The sequence below is a fragment of the Engystomops pustulosus genome, chromosome 11 (assembly GCF_040894005.1).
Source record: "Engystomops pustulosus chromosome 11, aEngPut4.maternal, whole genome shotgun sequence".
Classification (NCBI taxonomy): Eukaryota; Metazoa; Chordata; class Amphibia; order Anura; family Leptodactylidae; genus Engystomops; species Engystomops pustulosus.
Window position 1 is genome coordinate 90,310,857 of NC_092421.1, and position 7,297 is coordinate 90,318,153.

Here is a 7,297-nt window from a genome sequence, read left to right on the forward strand (position 1 = left end):
AGCCCCTTCTTCAGTCCCATGGGAGGGGCCAGGGAGACGGGGGTCATGGAGGAGGGGTTACCCCCCACCCGGGAAACCACTCCCCCAGGCATCAAATTCAAAAAAATAAATATCCACACCCCCCTTAAGGACATCAGACATGTCTGCCCCCTCCCATATCCCCCATATCTCCCCCCCCTCCTCACTGGCCACTCCCATGTCCCCCATGTCTCCCCCCCCCCCTCCTCACTGGCCACTCCCATGTCCCCCATATCTCCCCCCCTCCTCACTGGCCACTCCCATGACTGCTCCCCTCCCATGTCCCCCATATCTCCCCCCCCCTCCTCACTGGCCACCCATGTCCCCCATATCTCCCCCCCCCCTCCTCACTGGCCACTCTCATGTCCCCCATAACCCCTCCCCCATGACTGCTCCCCTCCCATGTCCCCCATAACCCCCCCCTCCTCACTGGCCACTCCCATGTCCCCCATATCTCCTCCCCCTCCTCACTGGCCCCTCCCATGACTGCTCCCCTCCCATGTCCCCCATATCTCCCCCCCCCTCCTCACTGGCCACTCCCATGTCCCCCATATCTGCCCTCCTCCTCACTGGCCACTGCCATAACCCCTCCCCCATGACTGCTCCCCTCCTCACTGGCCACTCCCATGTCCCCCATATCTCCCCCCCCTCCTCACTGGCCCCTCCCATGACTGCTCCCCTCCCATGCTCCCCTCCCATCTCCCCCCCCTCCTCACTGGCCACTCCCATGTCCCCCATATCTCCCCCCTCCTCACTGGCCCCTCCCATGACTGCTCCCCTCCCATGTCCCCCATATCTCCCCCCCCTCCTCACTGGCCACTCCCATGTCCCCCATATCTCCCCCCCTCCTCACTGGCCACTCCCATGTCCCCCATATCCCCCCCCTCCTCACTGGCCACTCCCATGTCCCCCATATCTCCTCCCCCACCCCCCATGACTGCTCCCCTCCCATGTCCCCCATACCCCTCCCCCATGACTGCTCCCCTCCCATGTCCCCCATAACCCCTCCCCATGACTGCTCCCCTCCCATGTCCCCCATATCCCCCCCCTCCTCACTGGCCCCTCCCATGTCCCCCATATCTTCTCCCCTTCCTCACTGGCCACTCCCATGTCCCCCATAACTCCCCCCCCTCCTCACTGGCCACTCCCATGTCCCCCATATCTCCCCCCCTCCTCACTGGCCCCTCCCATGACTGCTCCCCTCCCATGTCCCCCATATCTCCCCCCCCCTCCTCACTGGCCACTCCCATGTCCCCCATATCTCCCCCCCTCCTCACTGGCCACTCCCATGTCCCCCATATCCCCCCCCTCCCTCACTGGCCACTCCCATGTCCCCCATATCTCCTCCCCCATGACTGCTCCCCTCCCATGTCCCCCATACCCCTCCCCCATGACTGCTCCCCTCCCATGTCCCCCATAACCCCTCCCCCATGACTGCTCCCCTCCCATGTCCCCCATATCCCCCCCCCTCCTCACTGGCCCCTCCCATGTCCCCCATATCTTCTCCCCTTCCTCACTGGCCACTCCCATGTCCCCCATATCCCCCCCCTCCTCACTGGCCACTCCCATGTCCCCCATATCTTCTCCCCTTCCTCACTGGCCACTCCCATGTCCCCCATAACTCCCCCCCCTCCTCACTGGCCACTCCCATGTCCCCCATACCCCTCCCCCATGACTGCTCCCCTCCCATGTCCCCATAACCCCTCCCCCATGACTGCTCCCCTCCCATGTCCCCCATAACTACTCCCCTCCCATGTCCCCATATCTCCTCCCCTCCTCACTGGCCACTCCCATGTCCCCCATATCTCCCCCCCTCCTCACTGGCCACTCCCATTTCCCCCATATCTCCCCCCCCCTCCTCACTGGCCCCTCCCATGACTGCTCCCCTCCCATGCTCCCCTCCCATCTCCCCCCCTCCTCACTGGCCACTCCCATGTCCCCCATATCTCCCCCCTCCTCACTGGCCCCTCCCATGACTGCTCCCCTCCCATGTCCCCCATATCTCCCCCCCCTCCTCACTGGCCACTCCCATGTCCCCCATATCTCCCCCCCTCCTCACTGGCCACTCCCATGTCCCCCATATCCCCCCCCTCCTCACTGGCCACTCCCATGTCCCCCATATCTCCTCCCCCATGACTGCTCCCTCCCATGTCCCCCATACCCCTCCCCCATGACTGCTCCCCTCCCATGTCCCCCATAACCCCTCCCCCATGACTGCTCCCTCCCATGTCCCCCATATCCCCTCCCCCATGTCTGCCCCCTTCCATGTCCCCCATATCCCCCCCCCTCCTCACTGGCCACTCCCATGTCCCCCATATCTTCTCCCCTTCCTCACTGGCCACTCCCATGTCCCCCATAACTCCCCCCCCTCCTCACTGGCCACTCCCATGTCCCCCATAACTCCCCCCCCCTCCTCACTGGCCCCTCCCATGTCCCCCATAACCCCTCCCCCATGACTGCTCCCCTCCCATGTCCCCCATAACTACTCCCCTCCCATGTCCCCATATCTCCTCCCCTCCTCACTGGCCACTCCCATGTCCCCCATATCTCCCCCCCTCCTCACTGGCCACTCCCATGTCCCCCATATCTCCCCCCCCCCTCCTCACTGGCCCCTCCCATGACTGCTCCCCTCCCATGCTCCCCCATATCTCCCCCCCCCCTCCTCACTGGCCCCTCCCATGACTGCTCCCCTCCCATGCTCCCCTCCCATCTCCCCCCCCCTCCTCACTGGCCACTCCCATGTCCCCCATATCTCCCCCCCTCCTCACTGGCCCCTCCCATGACTGCTCCCCTCCCATGTCCCCCATATCTCCCCCCCCCTCCTCACTGGCCACTCCCATGTCCCCCATATCTCCCCCCCTCCTCACTGGCCACTCCCATGTCCCCCATATCCCCCCCCTCCTCACTGGCCACTCCCATGTCCCCCATATCTCCTCCCCCATGACTGCTCCCCTCCCATGTCCCCCATAACCCCTCCCCCATGACTGCTCCCCTCCCATGTCCCCCATAACCCCTCCCCCATGACTGCTCCCCTCCCATGTCCCCCATATCCCCTCCCCCATGTCTGCCCCCTTCCATGTCCCCCATATCCCCCCCCTCCTCACTGGCCACTCCCATGTCCCCCATATCTTCTCCCCTTCCTCACTGGCCACTCCCATGTCCCCCATATCTTCTCCCCTTCCTCACTGGCCACTCCCATGTCCCCCATAACTCCCCCCCCCCTCCTCACTGGCCACTCCCATGTCCCCCATAACTCCCCCCCCTCATCACTGGCCCCTCCCATGTCCCCCATAACCCCTCCCCCATGACTGCTCCCCTCCCATGTCCCCCATAACTACTCCCCTCCCATGTCCCCATATCTCCTCCCCTCCTCACTGGCCACTCCCATGTCCCCCATATCTCCCCCCTCCTCACTGGCCACTCCCATGTCCCCCATATCTCCTCCCCCCTCCTCACTGGCCACTCCCATGTCCCCCATATCTCCCCCCCTCCTCACTGGCCACTCCCATGTCCTCCATATCTCCTCACCCTCCTCACTGGCCACTCCCATGTCCCCCATATCTCCTCCCCCTCCTCACTGGCCACTCCCATGTCCCCCATATCTCCTCCCCCTCCTCACTGGCCACTCCCATGTCCCCCCCTATCTCTCCCCCCCCTCCTCACTGGCCACTCCCATGTCCCCCATATCTCCTCCCCCTCCTCACTGGCCACTCCCATGTCCCCCATATCTCCCCCCCCCTCCTCTCTGGCCACTCCCATGTCCCCCATATCTCCTCCCCCTCCTCACTGGCCCCTCCCATGACTGCTCCCCTCCCATGTCCCCCATATCTCCCCCCCCTCCTCACTGGCCACTCCCATGTCCCCCATATCTCCCCCCCTCCTCACTGGCCACTCCCATGTCCCCCATATCCCCCCCCTCCTCACTGGCCACTCCCATGTCCCCCATATCTCCTCCCCCATGACTGCTCCCCTCCCATGTCCCCCATAACCCCTCCCCCATGACTGCTCCCCTCCCATGTCCCCCATAACCCCTCCCCCATGACTGCTCCCCTCCCATGTCCCCCATATCCCCTCCCCCATGTCTGCCCCCTTCCATGTCCCCCATATCCCCCCCCTCCTCACTGGCCACTCCCATGTCCCCCATATCTTCTCCCCTTCCTCACTGGCCACTCCCATGTCCCCCATAACTCCCCCCCCTCCTCACTGGCCACTCCCATGTCCCCCATAACCCCTCCCCCATGACTGCTCCCCTCCCATGTCCCCCATAACTACTCCCCTCCCATGTCCCCATATCTCCTCCCCTCCTCACTGGCCACTCCCATGTCCCCCATATCTCCCCCCTCCTCACTGGCCACTCCCATGTCCCCCATATCTCCTCACCCTCCTCACTGGCCACTCCCATGTCCCCCATATCTCCTCCCCCCTCCTCACTGGCCACTCCCATGTCCCCCATATCTCCTCCCCCTCCTCACTGGCCACTCCCATGTCCCCCATATCTCTCCCCCCCCCCTCCTCACTGGCCACTCCCATGTCCCCCATATCTCTCCCCCCCCTCCTCACTGGCCACTCCCATGTCCCCCATATCTCCTCCCCCTCCTTACTGGCCACTCCCATGTCCCCCATATCTCCTCCCCCTCCTCACTGCCCCCTCCCATGTCCCCCATAACTCCTCCCCCTCCTCACTGGCCACTCCCATGTCCCCCATATCTCCGCACCCTCCTCACTGGCCACTCCCATAACCCCTCCCCATGACTGCTCCCCTCTTCACTGGCCACTCCCATATCCCCCCCCTCCTCACTGGCCACTCCCATGTCCCCCATAACCCCCCCCCCTCCTCACTGGCCACTCCCATGTCCCCCATATCTCCCCCCCCCTCCTCACTGGCCATTCCCATGTCCCCCATAACCCCCCCCCCTCCTCACTGGCCACTCGCATGTCCCCATAACCCCCCCTCCTCACTGGCCACTCCCATAACCCCTCCCCCATGACTGTTCCCCTCCTCACTGGCCACTCCCATGTCCCCCATATCCCCCCCCCTCCTCACTGGCCACTCCCATGTCCCCCATAACCCCCCCTCCTCCTCACTGGCCACTCCCATGTCCCCCATATCTCCCCCCCTCCTCACTGGCCACTCCCATGTCCCCCATATCTCCTCCCCCTCCTCACTGGCCACTCCCATGTCCCCCATATCTCCTCCCCCTCCTCACTGGCCACTCCCATGTCCCCCATATCTCCTACCCCTCCTCACTGGCCACTCCCATGTCCCCCATATCTCTCCCCCCCTCCTCACTGGCCACTTCCATGTCCTCCATATCTCCTCCCCCTCCTCACTGGCCACTCCCATGTCCCCCATATCTCCCCCCCCTCCTCACTGGCCACTCCCATGTCCCCCATATTTCCTCCCCCTCCTCACTGGCCACTCCCATGTCCCCATATCTCCTCCCCCTCCTCACTGGCCACTCCCATGTCCCCCCATATCTCCTCCCCCTCCTCACTGGCCACTCCCATGTCCCCCATATCTCCCCCCCTCCTCACTGGCCACTCCCATGTCCCCCATATCTCCTCCCCCTCCTCACTGGCCACTCCCATGTCCCCATATCTCCTCCCCCTCCTCACTGGCCACTCCCATGTCCCCCATATCTCCTCCCCCTCCTCACTGGCCACTCCCATGTCCCCATATCTCCTCCCCCTCCTCACTGGCCACTCCCATGTCCCCCATATCTCCTCCCCCTCCTCACTGGCCACTCCATGTCCCCCATATCTCCCCCCCTCCTCACTGGCCACTCCCATGTCCCCCATATCTCCTCCCCCTCCTCACTGGCCACTCCCATATCCCCCATATCTCCTCCCCCTCCTCACTGGCCACGCCCAGGGGACATGGGGTACAGCTCTGCATACAGGAAGGTAAACTTTGATGTAATTATTATTATCACAGGAGGCGACGGACGGTGATGGGACTGCACCCCAACAAAAGCTGCGAAATAGAAGAGTCCTACCGGATTATTGTTCTTAACACACGACAACGAGCGAATGGCGGGAACGAGCGCCATGATCTGATCACTGAGAGTCCTCGTTATTTACCTATAAACTAGAAAAGTCTTGCATAGTCTTGCATTGTCCTTCATTGTCTTGCGTTGTCTTGCATTGTCCTTCATTGTCTTGCGTTGTCTTGTGTTGTCTTGCGTTGTCTTGCATTGTCCTCCATTTTCTTGCATTGTCCTTCATTGTCTTGTGTTGTCTTGCGTTGTCTTGCGTTGTCCTTCATTGTCTTGCGTTGTCTTGCGTTGTCCTTCATTGTCTTGCGTTGTCTTGCGTTGTCTTGCGTTGTCCTTCATTGTCTTGCATTGTCTTGCATTGTCCTTCATTGTCTTGCATTGTCCTTCATTGTCTTGCATTGTCCTTCATTGTCTTGCGTTGTCTTGTGTTGTCTTGCGTTGTCTTGTGTTGTCTTGCGTTGTCCTTCATTGTCTTGCGTTGTCTTGCGTTGTCCTTCATTGTCTTGCATTGTCTTGCATTGTCCTTCATTGTCTTGTGTTGTCTTGCGTTGTCTTGCATTGTCCTTCATAGTCTTGCATTGTCCTTCATTGTCTTGCATTGTCCTTCATTGTCTTGCATTGTCCTTCATTGTCTTGCGTTGTCCTTCATTGTCTTGCGTTGTCTTGCGTTGTCCTTCATTGTCTTGCATTGTCTTGCATTGTCCTTCATTGTCTTGTGTTGTCTTGCGTTGTCTTGCATTGTCCTTCATAGTCTTGCATTGTCCTTCATTGTCTTGCATTGTCCTTCATTGTCTTGCATTGTCCTTCATTGTCTTGCGTTGTCCTTCATTGTCTTGCGTTGTCCTTCATTGTCTTGCGTTGTCCTTCATTGTCTTGCGTTGTCTTGCGTTGTCCTTCATTGTCTTGCGTTGTCTTGCGTTGTCTTGCGTTGTCTTGCGTTGTCCTTCATTGTCTTGCGTTGTCTTGCGTTGTCCTTCATTGTCTTGCGTTGTCCTTCATTGTCTTGCGTTGTCTTTCCATTGTCTTGCGTTGTCCTTCATTGTCTTGCGTTGTCTTTCCATTGTCTTGCGTTGTCCTTCATTGTCTTGCGTTGTCTTGCGTTGTCCTTCATTGTCTTGCGTTGTCTTGCGTTGTCTTGCGTTGTCTTGCGTTGTCCTTCATTGTCTTGCGTTGTCTTGCGTTGTCCTTCATTGTCTTGCGTTGTCCTTCATTGTCTTGCGTTGTCTTTCCATTGTCTTGCGTTGTCCTTCATTGTCTTGTGTTGTCTTTCCATTGTCTTGCGT